This window comes from Nipponia nippon, unplaced genomic scaffold, assembly GCF_047370975.1.
Source record: "Nipponia nippon isolate SJK-2023a ecotype South Korea unplaced genomic scaffold, ASM4737097v1 scaffold_5, whole genome shotgun sequence".
NCBI lineage: Eukaryota > Metazoa > Chordata > Aves > Pelecaniformes > Threskiornithidae > Nipponia > Nipponia nippon.
In genome coordinates this window covers 19,375,037-19,392,447 of record NW_028262369.1, presented here as the reverse complement: position 1 = coordinate 19,392,447, position 17,411 = coordinate 19,375,037, and the positions used below count along the sequence as shown (strand labels likewise).

The 17,411-nt window shown below is 38.3% G+C and overlaps 1 protein-coding gene across 1 annotated transcript in view; it reads left to right on the top strand.

The window, feature by feature from the left end:
• The window catches only part of CPPED1 (calcineurin like phosphoesterase domain containing 1), a 52,694-nt gene that overhangs the window by 12,774 nt on the left and 22,509 nt on the right, over nt 1–17,411 (top strand). The gene's annotated exons all lie outside the window — the stretch shown is intronic.

The following is a 17,411-nucleotide window of genomic DNA, read 5'->3' as shown; positions in this document are numbered from 1 at the left end:
TTAGAGATCTTTCACTAATTCCTTCAGTGTCCCACAAAATGGATTTTAAAACCTTAGCTGTCAAATTGACAAGTCAAATTGACTGACATTATTTATAGGCTACAGACTTTCTTTTGACCAGAACACAATTTTAGTGATAGAGTGGGAAAGTGTAAAAACCAACAGATCTAAGCTTGATAGAATCTACTGTGTAAAACCTCAGTAGCTTGATCATAATGTAAAGTCTACCATTATGCAGTTGTTTCTATGGTTTATGTTCTTCCATTGATTTTGGAAGTACAGGTTTGACCCAGGATCATAAAATGATCTCTTCCTAAGAATCATCTGGCCTTCCCATAGCAGAGTTTTAATAAGTATTTTGATTAGGACTTCTAATTTGTGTGTTCCAAACATGTTATCTTCAGTATCCCTTGTAAGAGGAAGAAAATTCAGGACAAATAAGTGTTCTACATCCTGTTGAAAAGGATCTTTCACTTACAACTTTAAATAATCCAGGAAGCTAAATTAATTTCATTTTACCTGGATGTTTCTCAAAGACTCACAAAACAATGCAGAGTTCTGAGTACTTTTGTCTATATTGACTTTAAACAACGTTATTCTAAGGCTTTGCTGTTGACAGAGAGTAAGTGCCAACTACAGAGAGCCAGCAGTCTTCTGACTTCTACTGGGTACTGAATGGCTAGGTACAATAAATAAGTCTTGCATGTGGCAGGTTTTACATTTGTTTGTTTGTTTGTTTCTAGTAATGGATCTCTGTAGTCATTATCATCCCTTTTAGCAGTGTATGTCTCAGACTTCCCTATATTTTAAATACAAACCTGTCAGGGTTTTGCAAAACATTGTCATATATTCATTTTGCTAACAAACATGTAAAAGAAACTGAAGGGGTGTTACTGCTGAGATCACTTACATTGTGTGATGTATGTGCTGTGCATTGTATAAATATTTGAAGCTGCCTAGTGCAATTTCCAAGAGACTGCAAGAAAGAGCAGTTCATTACTTGTGGGTCTTTTCCAGCCTAAATGATTCTATGATTACCTCACTGAGCCACCATATTTTAATTCATCTAATAATTTCTTGTTGATTGAAATTATGCTCTTGAATACTTTGTAAACCTGTGTTATCATGTAGTTATATAAAATAGTTAAGGAAATGTACTACTAAAAGGAATTTTAGAATATTCAACTGGAACAGTTACTTATTTCATTACTGCCTTTGTATTTATACAAATGGCTTGCTGTGCTGTGAGTTAGAAAACATGTAAGTACAATTTACAATTAAATTCTACATATAAGTACAATTTTACAGTCAGCCGTTTGTCTTCCTGTCTAAACTCATGAGAGAGAGATAAAAGTGAATCACTCTACTGTGCAGATACCTGTGGATTAGCACCCTTTGACTAGTTGCCTGGAAGGGCAGGGGGATGTGTGATACCGTAAGGGAGACAGAAATGCAGAGTCAGAAAAATACTTCATAGAAGATAAATCTAAATGTGTGTGTTTAAAAGAATTTGAAACAACACTGTAGTTTAAACTGTATGAATGTGTATTTTGGAAGTGAAATAATAGGTTTTTCAAAGGATTTTTTCCTACCTTTTCTTCTTGCTTACTTAGCTTCTGGCATAGAAATTCTTTCAAAACTCAAAGAGAGTTAAATAAACTTAAAGAAAAGACATTTTAAAGCAAGACAACTTGCATCCTGTTTTAAAAATGTCTTATCAAGACACTTATTGACAATTTCTTTGGTTTGGCTTGTTAATAGCTGTTACTGTATGAGACATTGCAAGACATTGGCATTAAGAAGTCAAGATGTTGGCCTTATAAGAACTTATTTGGTGCATGTTCTTTTATCAAAATAGAAATCCTCTGATGTTAGAAATGAAAACTTTCTGCATTCCTTGCAGTGAAAGTTTTTGGAAAGCTTGGAAGTACTGCAGTCACATTCTCAAGTCTTCTGCCACATTCTGTGCTAAACTCTAGGGATTGAGGTGACTTCCTTCTCACGGAGGAATGAATTCTTAAATTTCTTCTCTTACACGTATGTGTTTGAACTGCTAGTGTACTTCTGCACTGGTTATGACTCAGATAAAAAGCAGGAGCCATTATATTCCACTGTCATATGGCACAAATTTCTCTCCATTAATTCCAGTACTAATACTGTGCTTGAGATTTCATACTTCTTTACATAATCCATGTAAACAATTCTAACTTAAAGACACAATGAGATAAAAAGCTGTCAGCAACTGATTAAACTCTTAAAAAAATTTTAGAAAGAGTTCCATTCCAAAATTATAAGAGTAATGTTGAAATTTGCCAGCACTTTCATTATTTATTACAACAAAAATTTGAAATTTGAAGAAGTCTTTCGGCAATACTACATTAATGAAAAAGAGCAAACACAGAATCAAAGAATTTTTATAGTCAATAGCTTTTCAGATAATTTGAACATATAAATGTTTGCAGAATTGAAGACCAGTAGTAATATTTCTTTTCCTGGCGTAATTGAAGTATTTTCACTGTTCCAGCCAAGGATGGTACTGCAATCGTTTCATACTTCTCCACTGAGGAGTCTCTCCAAGAATAATTGCTGTGTCAATTCCCTTATCATGTTAGTTCAATAAAATGAAGGATTAAAAATTCATTTTTTCAGTAGGCAAAAATCAGAAATGACATGAGACAAGACATTGATTTAAGTTTAACAATTGTGAATTTGGCTTGTACGCGTATCTTATTTAATGTCTCAAATTGCCTTTTAAATCACTTGTGTGTATCAGCTACATTAAAACTGAAAACAGCATTAATGGAAGTGTATCACAGTTACTATTGCAGCATGGTTATTGAAGAAAGCTATGATCAACTGCAGTTCAGCTATATTATACGATCCATTGGCCAATGTCTGTCAAGTTCTTTGGATTATACTGCTTTATAATCAATGCCTGTCAATAAAAAGGAGGGAAAAAAACCCCAGATCTTCCTCTCTTAATATGTTTTATCATGGAGTACTAAGTGTAAAGTATATGATGACTGTTTTAAAGCATGCACTGTAGCCGTTTAGCTGAAGCAATGTTGAAGCCTTTTGCAAAGGAACTCCAAGAAATCTCAGAATTCCAGCAGCTAGAAGTGATGAACAGAATCCTGATCAGCTGGGAAGCAATCAGGCACAGCACTTGGAATCCATTACAGATGTCATTAGAGCAACGAAGTAATCAGTGCCAGTATCTTGGTATTTAGCTGCTGATTAAAAGTAGTTTGTACTCTGAATATTATTTTCAGAAGTTTTTCTTGATTACATAATCAAGAATAGCATATCTATTCCTGGTAACGCTAATATTGTGGTACATAGTCAAGAGTTTTAAGCAATACCTTATAGTGCAACTGTTACTGAAAATAATTTCTATAAACTCGATACTTACACCTAGATACACCATCATAATGAAAGACTTACTTCTGAAGACATTTGTATTCATTATGTGAGTGTACCATAACTTAGTATGGCAAAGCTGGTAATCTGCAAACTATTGTTGATTAGACAGTGTGTTTGTTTCACTGCATTTTTCTAAACCTCTGGAAATTTATTTCTAAAAGTGTTTTTTCTCATATCACGTAGAACCTTCTGTTTTGTTTTATGACAACTTCCCATATTGTTCCATTAACCAATACCCTTTGAGCCCAACAGTCCAACCAGTTTTTCACCCATCTAGTTCTCCACTCACATATACTGCAACATCCTAACTCCACAACCTTTTGATAGTTATAGAGAAGTGCCTCACGGTGACATCAGACAGCTCTCTCAGTACTCTTGGATGCATCCCATCAGGTCCCACGGACTTGCTTGGGTTGAAACTTTTCAGGAGATACTTGGCTGAATCCTATTCCACTACCAATATTTCCCCTGCTCCTTTAACTCCAGGAGAACATTTCCATGAAGACAGGCAACAGCAGCACTGAGTACTTGTCACTTCTTGTTTCTTCCACCTCTCTCCCCCTTCAGTATCAGGAAGGACCATTTTTGTGTGAGGAGGAGCTTGTCTTTGAAGACATGTCAACTCTCTCAAACTCTCTTGCATTTCAGAGCTGCGTCTCACAGGATCCTATATACTAGTTCCCTGCGTAAGCCAGTCTGCTGTCCTGAGGCCCCAGATCTGCTATCTACCTTCCTTACTTACTTCCTTACCCTGGATCCTGAACTCCACTCCAGTGGCTGCTATGGCCAAGGCTGGCAGGCATTAACATGTCCCCTAGCACTTCTATGTTTGTGAGTAGCAGGGCTATGAGAGTGGGCCCTGGTTGGCCCATCTGTGTCAAGACTCCTTCCTGGATTGCTGTCAGCAGATGTCAGGGTCTGTGATCTGGAGACTTTTTCAAGTTGCTTATAGCAGACTTCTTTGCCCTTGTTGGGTGGTCTGTAACAAAACCCCACTCTTCGTGGCAGACCTCTCCTCTGATCCTGACTGACAAGCTCAACAAATCTGGTGTCTGTTCCATAGAATAGCTCCCTCCATACATTGAGGGCAAACTCCCCTGCCTTCTTTCTTGCCTGACCTTCCTGTTTCAGTTTAACATGAAGCATTGTGCTTCCTTCTTCATCCCGTACCTCGAGTGTAGATTGGCGTCCAGGAAACAGCTTCTGCATTTCAACACCTTTCATTCAAACAGCAGAGAATCCAGCTGTTTGCAGCCAAGGTCACCCTGCTGAAGCTATGGAGAAACACAGACTTGTGAAGCTGAGAATCTAGCAGCTATTTTTATGTGGCTGAATTCCTTTGGAGAAAGTTATTTAAACTGCATTTTTTTAATGATACTACTGCTGTCAGGAACTTGCTAGACATCCGTTCTAGCCAGCAAAGTCCTTTATGTGATGTAGCTTTAGACCAGGTGTTTAATTATTTTTCATTAGTTGCTCAGCTTACATGGGTGAAAGAAGGAGTAAGACAGCAAGCCTCCTGCAAACTTTACTTAGCTCTGATTGTAATAAAACGTAGCTGTTTAGAGACTAAATGAAACGAGACTTGTCTAATAATGTGTATAATCAAAAAAACTGATAGAAGTTGATTAAGCTTGATCTGAGCAGTGTGATAATGGATCAGTGTGCAAGTAATGTTTATGCTTGCAGTTTTAGGTTCATTTGTGTGTATATGTTAATTAGAAGAAATCAAGATCACTAGAATGGAGTATTATGGCACTTGAAGTACACTGTGAATACTTGTACTAATTCCTTTAGTTAATTGAAGTCATAATCTCTAATATACACGTTTCCTGCCCAGGTAATTCAGTGCTATGTAATCTGACATCAGCCTTTTCAGTCAATTAAGTCCAACTAGTGAAATTTTTATTTTTTTTTTTTCTTCTACCTTTGTTTTATATTATTAAATTGTTTAATTAAAGGCTTTCAAACTGTTATTTAAAACACATTCCTGAAACGTTTAATTCTGGTGAAGAAACCTTTGGCTTTGCTAAGGTGAGTGGAAACAGCACCTGACAGGTCAGAGCCGTGAGCGTTGTGCTCTACCTCAGAATTCCTTTGGTTTGCTGAGAGGTGGGGAGGAGGAGGATGCCCACATCACTTGCATCTGCTATTTCAAAGGTCTTTTCTCTGAAGGATCCACCTTTTTTTTTTTTTTAATATCCATTTGCAAAGAACAAATCAATCTAGACAGCTGTGTAAGTGATGGCAGGAGACTAAGCCATTGTATTTGAAATAAACTGAATTCCAATACAAGAATTCTGTCGTCTGCTCTTCTGACATGCCTAGGGAATTAATTATGATGGTTTTTCTTCCTTTTTAATTAATATGCCTATACTTTCATTTCTCTCATTAGCTTCAGAAGCAATTGTCCATCTTGCTTTCTAGTTTGATCACAAGATAAGCAGGTGTGCCTATTCATGCTTTCTTATTCATTCCCAAGGTCTGGTCTTGTGGAGCTTTTTTTTGCATAGATTTTTATTCATTTTATAGCTGATAAGAATATTTAAGTGGTCTTACTCATTTCAGGCACTTTTAGTAATTTTTTTTTAAACCTACCTTTCTTAGCTCTCGTGAATTACTTGTGCTGCATTCCCCCTCCTCTGAGGCAGAGGCTGTGGGGAGGGAGGGAAGCTGCAAGGAGCTGGCTGCTTGTTTGCTGGAGTTAGAGCTGCTTTGTGCCATTTTGGACCTCAGCAGTGGCAAATTGGTACGCCGGGTTCCAGGGGGTCGTTGGCACAGAAAAGAGCAAGCTTCATTTGATGTGTTATATCTAGCTGATATACACTGTTCTTACTGTGGCTTTTCCTTCTGTCCCAGAATATTGGGAATACTTGCAGTCTTTCCAAGATAGTGTCAGTATTATTTCAAGTGGTTGCAGTGCTGTAGTAAAGGGCTCTGCGAGGAAGGACAGTGGCTTTGTAGACTGTATATGATTGCAATATGAATTTTGTATCCTGGCTAAAGACAAGGTCTCATTAACTTCTTGTATTCTAGTATTAAAAATGTTTCCTTAACATTATACATGTTTGCCATATACTTTTAATAGTTGTCTGCCTGGTAGAATAAACATTGTCCTTGTTTTCATGTGCCAATATATATATTTTTGCATGTGTACTTCCATTCACATATATGCAGAAATACATTTCAAACTTCAAGTATTATGAATATGGTACACTGCAGTACAAATGGAAAAAAATTGATTCCCCCCCCCGCCCCGACACAAACTAGTTACACTTAAATGAACAGAAGGTGGTTGGAGAGAATTAAACTGAAGCTGTCAAGTTTAAACAAAGCTTTCCTAGCCTGCATGGTACAGCAGAAGAAAACACAGGGGATTGTTATCAACCATGACATTGCATGGAAATCTGTGCAGGGGGATGTTATGAACTAGTCCAGTGCTCTTCAACAATACAAATTGTACAGTGTTTAAAATTATTTGTCCACAGGGGCTATTAGTGGGTAGACCCAGCTTCTCAACTTAATTTTGTCCAGCTTTTTGGATAGTTGGATAGTTTTTGTTTAACCCACCAATGTCAACCAAAGCCTGGATAGTTCTCTATGGTAGGGTAACAACATGGAGTTGATCAGAATATTGGTACCTTGAAGCATGATAAAATGTACATGCATTTAGAAATGTCTCTTTTGTAAATGGAACAAGTTAAAACATCTGATTAATTCTTCAATCAGTTTTACAGAACTGCAGTCATATTTTATAATGTTTTCTTCCTGCTCCTTGGTGAGCTTGCTGTCTGTGTCTCTCACTCTCTCTGTTGGGCCATAGTTGGACTGTAAGATCTTCCAGGATTGTGTCTGTTACATATTTTCATGTTTTTACTGTGCCGTCTAATGTACGTCTTGGTCTGTGAGCACAACAAAAAGTGCCAGAACTTCCAGACAGAAAGCAGGGGAACACCTATGGAGCTGGACGGAGTTAGGCTGCAGCTAAAGGAGATTGGTAGTCTGAATGTCTAAATTGCAGTTGAGGCAGCTACATTTTTTTTTCCGTATCTGTCTGTAAAATTTGAATATGCTAAAAAGAATAGCAGCATAGCAACAACTGCTGTTTAATCCAACAGAGATACACATGCTGAGGCAACATGGAAGACACATAGTCTTATATTGTAATATAACTTCAGGGACTCGACAGGAGGGAATAACTGTCTGCTGATCTTGGTGGAGAAAGTAAATTGTGACGTGCACCGATCTTCTGCAGAGGGATGGTACCCAATAGGTACAGTTTTCCATAGTCTGTTCCATAGGTGCATTACAGCCAGTTACAGGTGTAAATTGCCGGTATCAATTTAAAACCCATGGCAAACGCGTAATCCTTTGGGAATGCCATTTCATACTTTCCTGTTGCTCAAGACCTCCCAAATTTTTAAAGAGGATGTCAATTATCCTGGGCAGTTACAGAAAATGGTCACATATAGGTTTGAATGCCATTGTTGCCCAGGAGCACAGTCAGAAGAGTATTGTCGTTGCTACCTATAGGCCACCAGCTAGTGTGCTTTGGGCTGACTTTGCAATGCTGCGGTCCTGGCCTATTGGGCTTGTTATTGGCTTGTTACAGGAACTTGCAGTGCGAAGTGGAGCTTGGGGCCGGGCATGTGTTGTTACTGTGAACAGTTTAAACATGCGGTGACAGGAAGGGCCTTGACAATAGAGAGACAAGCTGAAAACAGAGGTCCCCAAACTATAAGCAGCTCATTGATGGTCTGTTACTGGTCCCTGAGGCAGTGCAGACTTGAGAGCTGGAAACAGACTGCTTTAAGCATAACAGGGGGGAAAAAAGCAGCCAAGTAGCAGGGCAGGGCACCTGCTGCAGCTGGGGAAAGCCGTGCCCTTGAGCACCATGCCATGTGTAGGGGTGAAAAGGTGTGGACTACCTAGAACGTCTGGTATCCTGTAAGAAGACAAGATCATGAATTTGGGAGGGAATTGTCACTGTCACAGTATCACTGTGAGATTACTGGTGATGCAGGTGCACTGCCTGCTTCAGCATCCCTCCTTCTCTCTCTCTCCCTTTGCCTGCTTTCCCTCTCTTCTTCAAGAATCCTGGGCCCCCGCCTGCCTGGCGGGGATGTGTGGCTGTCCCGCGCTCTACCTGCTGCTTCCAGGGACCCTGACTCTTCTGGGACCTTCTCACCTGCCAGCCAACTCCCCATGACTGCATACAGTGTCATGTGTGTGTATGTGTGTATACGTGTATATGTGTGTATGCATCTCTGGTGCATTTTTTTTCCCCCACAAATTCTGCATGTTTCACTAACGCTCTAACTCCTCCATAAAGCCTCAATAAAGCGTATCAGCTCAATTCGACCAATTACAATTTTGGGAACCATTGTGTACTTTATGTGAAAAGCAAAACTGCTGACTATGTGTCTTCTCAAAAACATACACCCTATCCTGTCTTCCATGCAAACAGTGTTTTTTCATATAATAATACAGGTGGTGATATGCATTAAGATTTTTAAAAGCAGGTGCCAAATATTGGGATCCTGAGTTCATATTTAGGCAGCAGTTAAAGGACATGATTTTCAAATCAGCACTTCTCCATTTGACTTCTGCTTGACAATTTGATGATCAGGATACAAGATGAGCTGGGCATACTGGCTTTTATACAGTCACTACCTCTTATAAGCTCTGACACATACACTGTAGAGAGTGAAGTTACTTACGTTCAGAATAGACAGCTTCAGAGCTGAGGATCATCAGAGTTGATGGTTCTGGTGTGCAGACAGCGGTATGGCTTTATTTCTGTTTATAATCACTGTAACATTTGAAGGCATCGTCTCTCCTGAGAGAGTTACTAACTGGATTATCTTGAGCCTCTTGCCCGTGCCCAAATTTGATGTGCAACTGCCGCAGTCCAGAATATTCCTGTCTCTTGTTTCTGTTAACTGTTGGGTGCATTAGTATGACTTCCTCTGAAAGTGTAGCTTTTATAGATACTAAATCTTAAAGCATAGGCTGCAGCATATAATTACAAACACCTGCCCTACAGGATAACTCTAAGAAAACTCTTTTAACTTGTTCAGTTTTCTAAATCAAGGGGAAAGCACATACTATAGCAAATGTTCCTAGTCAAAGCATTATTGTTTAAAACCTGTTGTGAATGTTCTACATTCTTTGACTTAAAAAACAGTCTTGGGCTTGACCAGGAAAGGTCAGTGAATACTTGGTTTCAGTAAGAGCTGAAGTTGGTACCTCCAGGGAAGTCCTACCTATCTTTCAGTTTTGGATCCACTAAAAAGAAACGTTGAGATAACATTGAATTTCACAACTCTTATTATATTTGATAAATTTCACAGTCATTTGCATGTGTATGTTCATTCTTCTTAGGAAATATTTCATAGATGTTTAATGTACAAACTTGCAAATTTGCAATTGTTTTGCAGTCAGTTCAGCCTGATGTCCTTTCTAGGAGGCAGACTGCTATACTTTATTACATCAGATATGAACTAGCTTGTTCACATTTCAGTAACTGAGTTGTTGAGAGATTTGCTGCTGGTGGGTTTTGTACACAAGGTGCGATAGGAATATAATGCTGAAATCTGCATGCAAACGCACAAACTGCCATTCATACATTTGTGAACTGAATAAATTACAGAGAAACGTCCCATACAAGTTCTTAATGTTATATACAGTGAATTAGTAAGACATTCTACAAAGGAAAAAAATGCCTGATAATGCTTAATATTTTTCTCAAAAAGTGATTGTACCACAGTAAATCTGGCTGTGAACTGCTTTTATTATTGCTTTTAAACTACCATTAAATAACCCATTTTGCTAAAACAAAGGAACATTAATTTTAAAAAAAACTTGCCAGATAAAATTAAGCTGCTCTGCTAGTCCTTAAGTGAAGCATGTATATAAGGAGATATTTTGTAAAGTTTTAATTTTAAATAAAAATATAATAGTTCTTTAAAAAAATTCCCTTTCTTGTCTAGAAGGCAAGAGCCTGAATGCTGATGTTTGATTTGTCCATATAACAAGTATATGAGGTTAAAAACTGGTGTCTTAAAATATGATTCCAGCTTTAAAAATGACTGTAAGCATGTCATCTTTACTATATTTGCTCTTTTTTGCCATTTGAACTGGCTGCTTGGTTTACTAACAAAAGCAAGTTCGTTTTAACTCCCATCAGCCTGGCACAGCTGGGGAGGAGGCAGCTGTATTCTACTGTCACATGCAGTTTCAGCAAAATTGTCAGCTAAATCCCAATTCCTGAGTCTTTGTCAGTGGAAATTTACAATAGAGCACAAAGTAGAAAAGGCACAGATTGACTTTTTAAGTGCGAGGTAGAAGCAGTGGCTTTGAAATGTTTGTACTGAATCAGACTATAGGTAAAAATTTTATTTGTTGAATACAAGGTAATTTTTTAATGAATGTGTCACTGACTGATGAATGGGGCTTTTTTTGTACTATCACCTGAAATAACATGAGCAGTGTTTAAGTTTGACCTAATTCCCTGATAATAAGGTAGCTTAATCCAAATAAACTCACTGCATCCATTTCTTTTGCTATTGCAACCTATCGAAAACTTTGATATGCTCAGTAGCATGGGGCCCAAACCAAAAGGATCCTTGGCTGTTTTCTTCTCCAAACTCTTATGCTAAGGTTAATTAATAATGTCTAAGAATTTGGGTTAGTAGCACATTATTTGTCAAACATCTAATAATACCTATTTCAAGAAATGTCACTATGGTTGCATAAATAAACATTTTATAGTAAGTATCTGATTGTAGTAAGATGTAATGGAGCATTCAAAGCCTCCAAACTGCTTAGTGTGAAATTTAATTTGCTATAATCAGCCCAAGAGTAGGAAGCATGAGATTCTCCATGCATGTTCAACAATACATTGCAGTCTCATATTGCAAAGAAACCACTTGGCCGTCAGAAGCAAATATTTAATCTTCAGCAAGTGTATACTTATTTGTATTTTAGACTATAATCTCTAGTCCAGTCCACAGTTGAACTAAGGAATCCTGTTGACAGTAACTCTCTATATATGAAAATCTTTGAGATGTAATTAATTAGACAGTTGTCTCAAATCAGATACTTTTATGATACAAACATCAGTACAAGTACTAGATTCAGTGCTAGTACTGAAAATCTAGTACAAGTATTAGATTTTATATATATATATATATAAATAAATGTATATGGAAGCATAGTTAGATTTTTCTCCATGTTTTAGTAAAAACTTAATCTCTCGAAGTCCAGTCAGAATTTCTTTTCTTGCTTCTTTCTCAGCCCAGAAAGTTTTAGTTTAGTTTATCATATTCTCAGCTTTAGCAATTCAACTCCTATCTATGAACATTTGAAAATGTATACATGGAGCAGACATTCACAGTGAGTTATTTATTTGGCACATTGTACAGTAAATATGTCTCTGTGTTAGAATATTTGTTTCCTCCTTTGTTTTCTTGGAATTGGATTTGCTATTTGTAAAGAGTAACTTGCAGAAAGTCAGTGCTTTGGATTATGCAGGTATGGTCAGACAAGGTGATTAGAATGGTCTTTCTAGTTTAAGTGTTTGCTTTTTAACCAGGCTTTTCCATCCCTCTGAATTGTAAAGGATTTTCTTGTTCCTTGGAAGTCAGTGGCAGAAGATCTAGCTCACAGAATTTTGACTCAGTTAATCAAACTGAACCAAGTCTTTTCCAGACTGCCAACTCTTAGGTAGTCAATGGAGGGTAACATGGTTTTAATGGGTAGCAACTGGGCTAGAGCATCCAGTTCATCTCTGTGGCTCTGAGCAAGCTGCAGTACCACGCTGACCATGGTGCATGGTCTGTTTGTATTTTAAGCTCTTCTCTAAACACCCTGTAGCCAACAAGAGTGTGGAACAAAGACACAAACTGGCAAAAGATGCTTTGGGCTAAGAGAGCATATTCTAGGGAAGAAGTGGTTTGTCTGAACCATTGAGTCAGGCTGATATTAACTGCCTGTTCATTCTGCACTTGTTCTGATGGCAAAGATGTTTTTGTAAGGGTAGACAATGCCTTAGACATCAGGAAAAGTACATGTCTTTTTAAGTAATTATACCCACTTATTGCAAGCATTTCTCAGTTTAACAGTGAGGACAATTTCATCAGACTTGAGGGACTAGTGTTTCAAAGAGTTATTAGTCATGCTGTAACTACTTAATATGAAACTGTAAATATGATGAAGGCCTCAAAAAGCTGTAAAATTCGCACAGGTAGTCATTTGAAGCAAGTGCGCAAGACTAAAATCTTGCTCTGTCAGTTAATAACGAACTGTTATTGGAAGCAAGACTTTTGTACCTTCAGCTTGTTTTTATTGTTTGTTGTTGTAACTGCTGTAACATTGTGGCATTTTTTCCCGCTTGTGATGATTTCATCAGAAGAACAGACCCAAAGGCAGTGATGGCCTATGCTTGATGTGACAGCTCTGCATAGCTAGGAGATGAGTAAGGATAAGAAGAGCAGAGTTGTGCTTAAGTGAAGCGTAATACTTATTTTCACAGCAGACGATGGAACAGTAAATGCCACGAATTACACTGTTAAGTGGGCACCTGTGCGACTGGCACTCAGAAAAATGTCGGCCTTTGCAGTCATTATAGTTAATGTCGTGCACCGAAACTCTAGGAGCAGTTGATCCCCTAATAGGCTTCCTCGTTCACTTTTGGGGTTTTATCATTGCTTTAATGTAATAATTGTTCTTTATTAGCTAAAACGGGAGTTAAATTTTCTTCTTGTTTCAATGCTCAAAGTTATAAAATGAATTTAATTTGTGTTTTCATGCAGGGAAGATCTGTAGTGTGATCACTTTTTGTGTCTCAGAACAGATTATTACTTGTTTCTAATGTACTGAAAAAATCAGTCGCTTACAGCTGCAGACAAATGAGTATTTCAGTTCCTGCTTTTCAGTGGAACTAATGAGATGAGGTTCTTCATAAGCTAGACTGAGTAGTCAGTTTGTCCAGTAGTGAATATAGTCATATTTACATTATTTTTAACCGTGTAATAATTTTTTTTGTACATCATAAAATTGTTTTCAGGCTATTTGAACATTAGAAATATCTATGTCTAAAGAAGAGAGAGGAGACATTTTAGCTATTACAGCACAGACTAAGCCAGAAAAACCTATTTCAGAACATGACCACACTGAGTTTATTAAAATTGATCAGCTTATTCTTGCATCTAATCATTTGGAATGACCCAGCGTATTGCATTACTTCATTATGGCAGATGCTAGAGGGGAAAATTTAAGTTTAAAACACGCAACAGTGAGGAGTACAGACTAACAAGAGCACCAGTATGACTGTACTGGGTGGCCCGATAGATCTTTTCTTTCTATGCCAGTGCCCTGTCTATTATCACATTTTTGTAGCATCCTAGGAATGTGAAGGGGAGAGCAAGGTGTTTTTTTCTACCTGTTCATGGACAATGAGAGAATCATTGCTTTTATGGGATGGTAACGTGTAAACAAATGAGAAGAGGGTAAGAGTTTGGCCATGACAGTAAAGAGGATCCGCCTGTATTGATGAGATAGGGAAGGTTAGGAAAGAAGGCGGCACGGCAAGGAATGGTGTCAGAGCTTTGGGGTGGGAAAGCTCCATCTGCGTCAGCGCTCTGAAGGGATGCTGGGTTGCGTTTGCAAAGATCAGAGAAAACTGTGTATCAGTATTTGAGACGTGACAAGGTTAGAGCTCAGTTTTTATTTATGGTAGCTCATAAAAACTTTTATTTATGGTAGCGCATAAAAATTAGATGCAGTAAAGATGTAATTGCAGAATGAGCCTGTAAGATGCAGTCTGATCTTGGTTTTGCACCTGTGCTGTCTTCCAAATGACAGGCACAGCAATGGGGCTGCCACTGGGTAGGGGGGCAGCTGAGATGCTGAGAGGGATGATGCAGGATCTTAGCTGTAGCTCTGTTAAGCTGGAGCCAACAGCCAGGTATCCAAAACAACAGCAGAGATGAAAGGCAATCCTAGTTTGAACAGGAGGAGACTGCTTTCCCACAGAGGGATAGAGGTAGCAGTTAAATTTGTTTCAGCGGAGGTACTTACAAAAGGAGCATGCTGTGAATACAGCCTTGGACTCCCCTCTTCTCTTCTCTACAAAGTTAGGGAATACCATTAGGGAAAGTCCTCTAAATGGCATGCAAAAGGAGAAGAGCAACTGCAGACGGTCATGAAAACCAAAAAAAAAAAAAAAAAAAAAAGACAAACATCTCAAGAACAGGGAAGTGCCCAAAATAATTAGACTCTTTGATTAAAGCAATTGTGATGCACTTTAAGGTCCAGGAAAATACACAAATCTGTCTTTTGTTTGTTTATAACAATCATGTGATTGCTTCCAACAAGAATTACTGGTATTTTGATGTCAGAATAATTCTCCTGATATCATCATAAATTACAGAGGAATGGGCCCAACGTTTTTATAAATTCCATTTTCATCAGTGGTGGTTTGACATTTTTTATTTTGCTTTTATCAGATTTAGTTACTATTTCTATTTGATATTTTGTATAGTATTTTAATGTACAATTTAGCTCTTACCTGTTCTTTGATAATCAGTCTCTTGGGTTAAATGTTAGGCAGATTGCAGTTGTCATATCAGGGCTTCTCAAGAGTGTTGCTCGCATAAAAGCTCATAGTTGAACAATTTCCTTTTTAACTTTCTTCTTTTTCAAACTGAAAATTTGTGCTTTCCCTTAAAAATTATGTGTTTGCAACTCCTCTAAGTTTAGGACACTTTTAAGATACATTGAAATACTGAGACCGAGTAATTTAGAAATCCAGGAAATGATTGTGCTACATTTTTACATGTTAAATTGGCTGAAGACATCTTGGGTAGCTTCATCCTAAAAGTGCCTGTGCTGGTCCTCAGCCTAAGCTGAGCAAAGATGCTGCAGAGAGACCACCGTAACTTAGTGCAAAGCGTCAGTGGGGATGTAAATATGTACTCTGGCTCAGTTAGGGCCACCCTTGCCAAACTTTTAAAGTCAGATGTTACGCCCACATTTTTTTTATGTCTGTAGCCTTTCTTGTAGCAAACCATGACACAGTACTGGCCGTGTCAAGACTCGCAGAACAGGTAAACAAGAGGTACTGTTGTGATTCCTGAGAAAACCCACCTCCAAAATGAGGTTTAGAGACAGCAGCTCCATCAGTATCATGGGTTGAGCGCAGCAGTTCTGCCCTACGGCTCAGTCAGCTTCTGCCAGCCAGATCCCTCAGCGTGACTTCTCAGATGATCTATGGAGAGTAGAAAGTTTTTTGAAATGCAGCGTCAACACGTAATATTGAGTAATTGACCTCTGACGGTCTTTTTCTCTGTGAATTTATGACCAATAGCTTTGATCGTTAAAAGAAGTCAGATTACCTCACTAGAACTTCCATCTCTTGGAAAATGACATGGATTGGAGGTGCAGGCCAGTACCCCTGCTGTTCCCACCACACCTGTGTCCCTTCGCAAGGGCTGGCAGGCTTCTCCTGCCTTGGCAGGGAGTACTTGGAGTTCTCCCAACACCGTCACAGAAACGCCTGGGGGTACCACCTAATAATACCATTATAACCTCCCCCTTTCCCTCTCCTAATTCATATCAGTAGAAAAATGGGTGCTGTTGTTAATTGATTGCTAATTTTTCATTTGGAATACTTTTGGGGAGAACGGTACAATGTTGGTGGAGAGTTTTAAGTGAAGAGTTGCCTCAGATACAAAATATTTTGCCTCAGATATAAAAATTGCAATCAGCATGCATTGCAGAGATATAGTTCGGGGGTAAACAGTGCTTCAAATTGTTTTTATAGCTAGTGCATTAGAAACACCAAACCCAACACTTTGTTATAGAGGTGCTCTATTCTGTGGAATACCAAAGTAAACTATAACTGTGGATTAGTAGCTAAAGGATTACTTCTTTGGCAGAATAATTCTTCTTCTGCTGACTAAAGCCAGCTTCAGCAAAAATGCTCTACGAGTACTTTCTCTCTTGAAATCTGCTCTTTCAGTGGGTGAAGGCAGGTTGTCTTGGCTCCTTTAAGCAGTGCAGGAAAGAATATTGGAGGTGTTTAGGCAAGTAGTGATATAACATACAACACAAAGATGTACTGCAGCAGAGACACTGACATTGCACCTGTGTGCTCCTGTTCACATCACTCAGCTTTCAAAAATGGTAGACTGGGAAGCTGCGGAGAAAATTGTAGGTAACTACACTAGCAACAGTTCTCACTTTCATGTTTTTCATAAAAGCCAAACTGCCCTTTATGGGCTATTAATTTGTGAAGTCATTTCTCTCGGGCACGCCTGTATTTACAGAACCTAACATAAAGACATAATATTGTAGCCTGGGATTTAAAAATGTCACTGCACATGATGCCAGGATAAACAGAACAGAAATTAATTTCAGTTACATCTACCCTGACACGTCCAAAATTATTTTTTTACATTGCCTCTTGGCATTATATTCTTTTCCTATTCACCTACAACAAACCTCTATCTAAGCTAAAGAAATACATGTCATCAAATAAAAATGTTCTTCATAATAATTGGAATAATTAAATATTATAGCTAGCTCTGTGCCTGGTAGAGATTAAAGGGGATATTTTTTATGCTATGGCAGTGACCACTGTAGTTTGCTAGTGGTTTCCTTCTTTATCACTTCTGTATCTGCTCTTCTTTGTCTTCTTTATCTATTACTTATCTCAGTTGTAAATTTAGAGGGAGATGCCTTCAGGGGGGCACTGCATCGTGGTGTGGCTCATGGTAGCACAAATAGTGTGTGCTACTGTAGTACAACTCCCTGTTAGTGTGTACGTCCTAGCCCTTCCTCTCCAGCGCTGCACCCAAAGAGTACAGAGACATTACTCCGCCTTCTCCCTCCTTCATCTCCCTGGGTATCTCTTCTTTTGAAGTTGTTTTGACCTTCCACCAAGAAAAGGTCAAGCCAAGATACAATTGTCCTAAAATAATCTT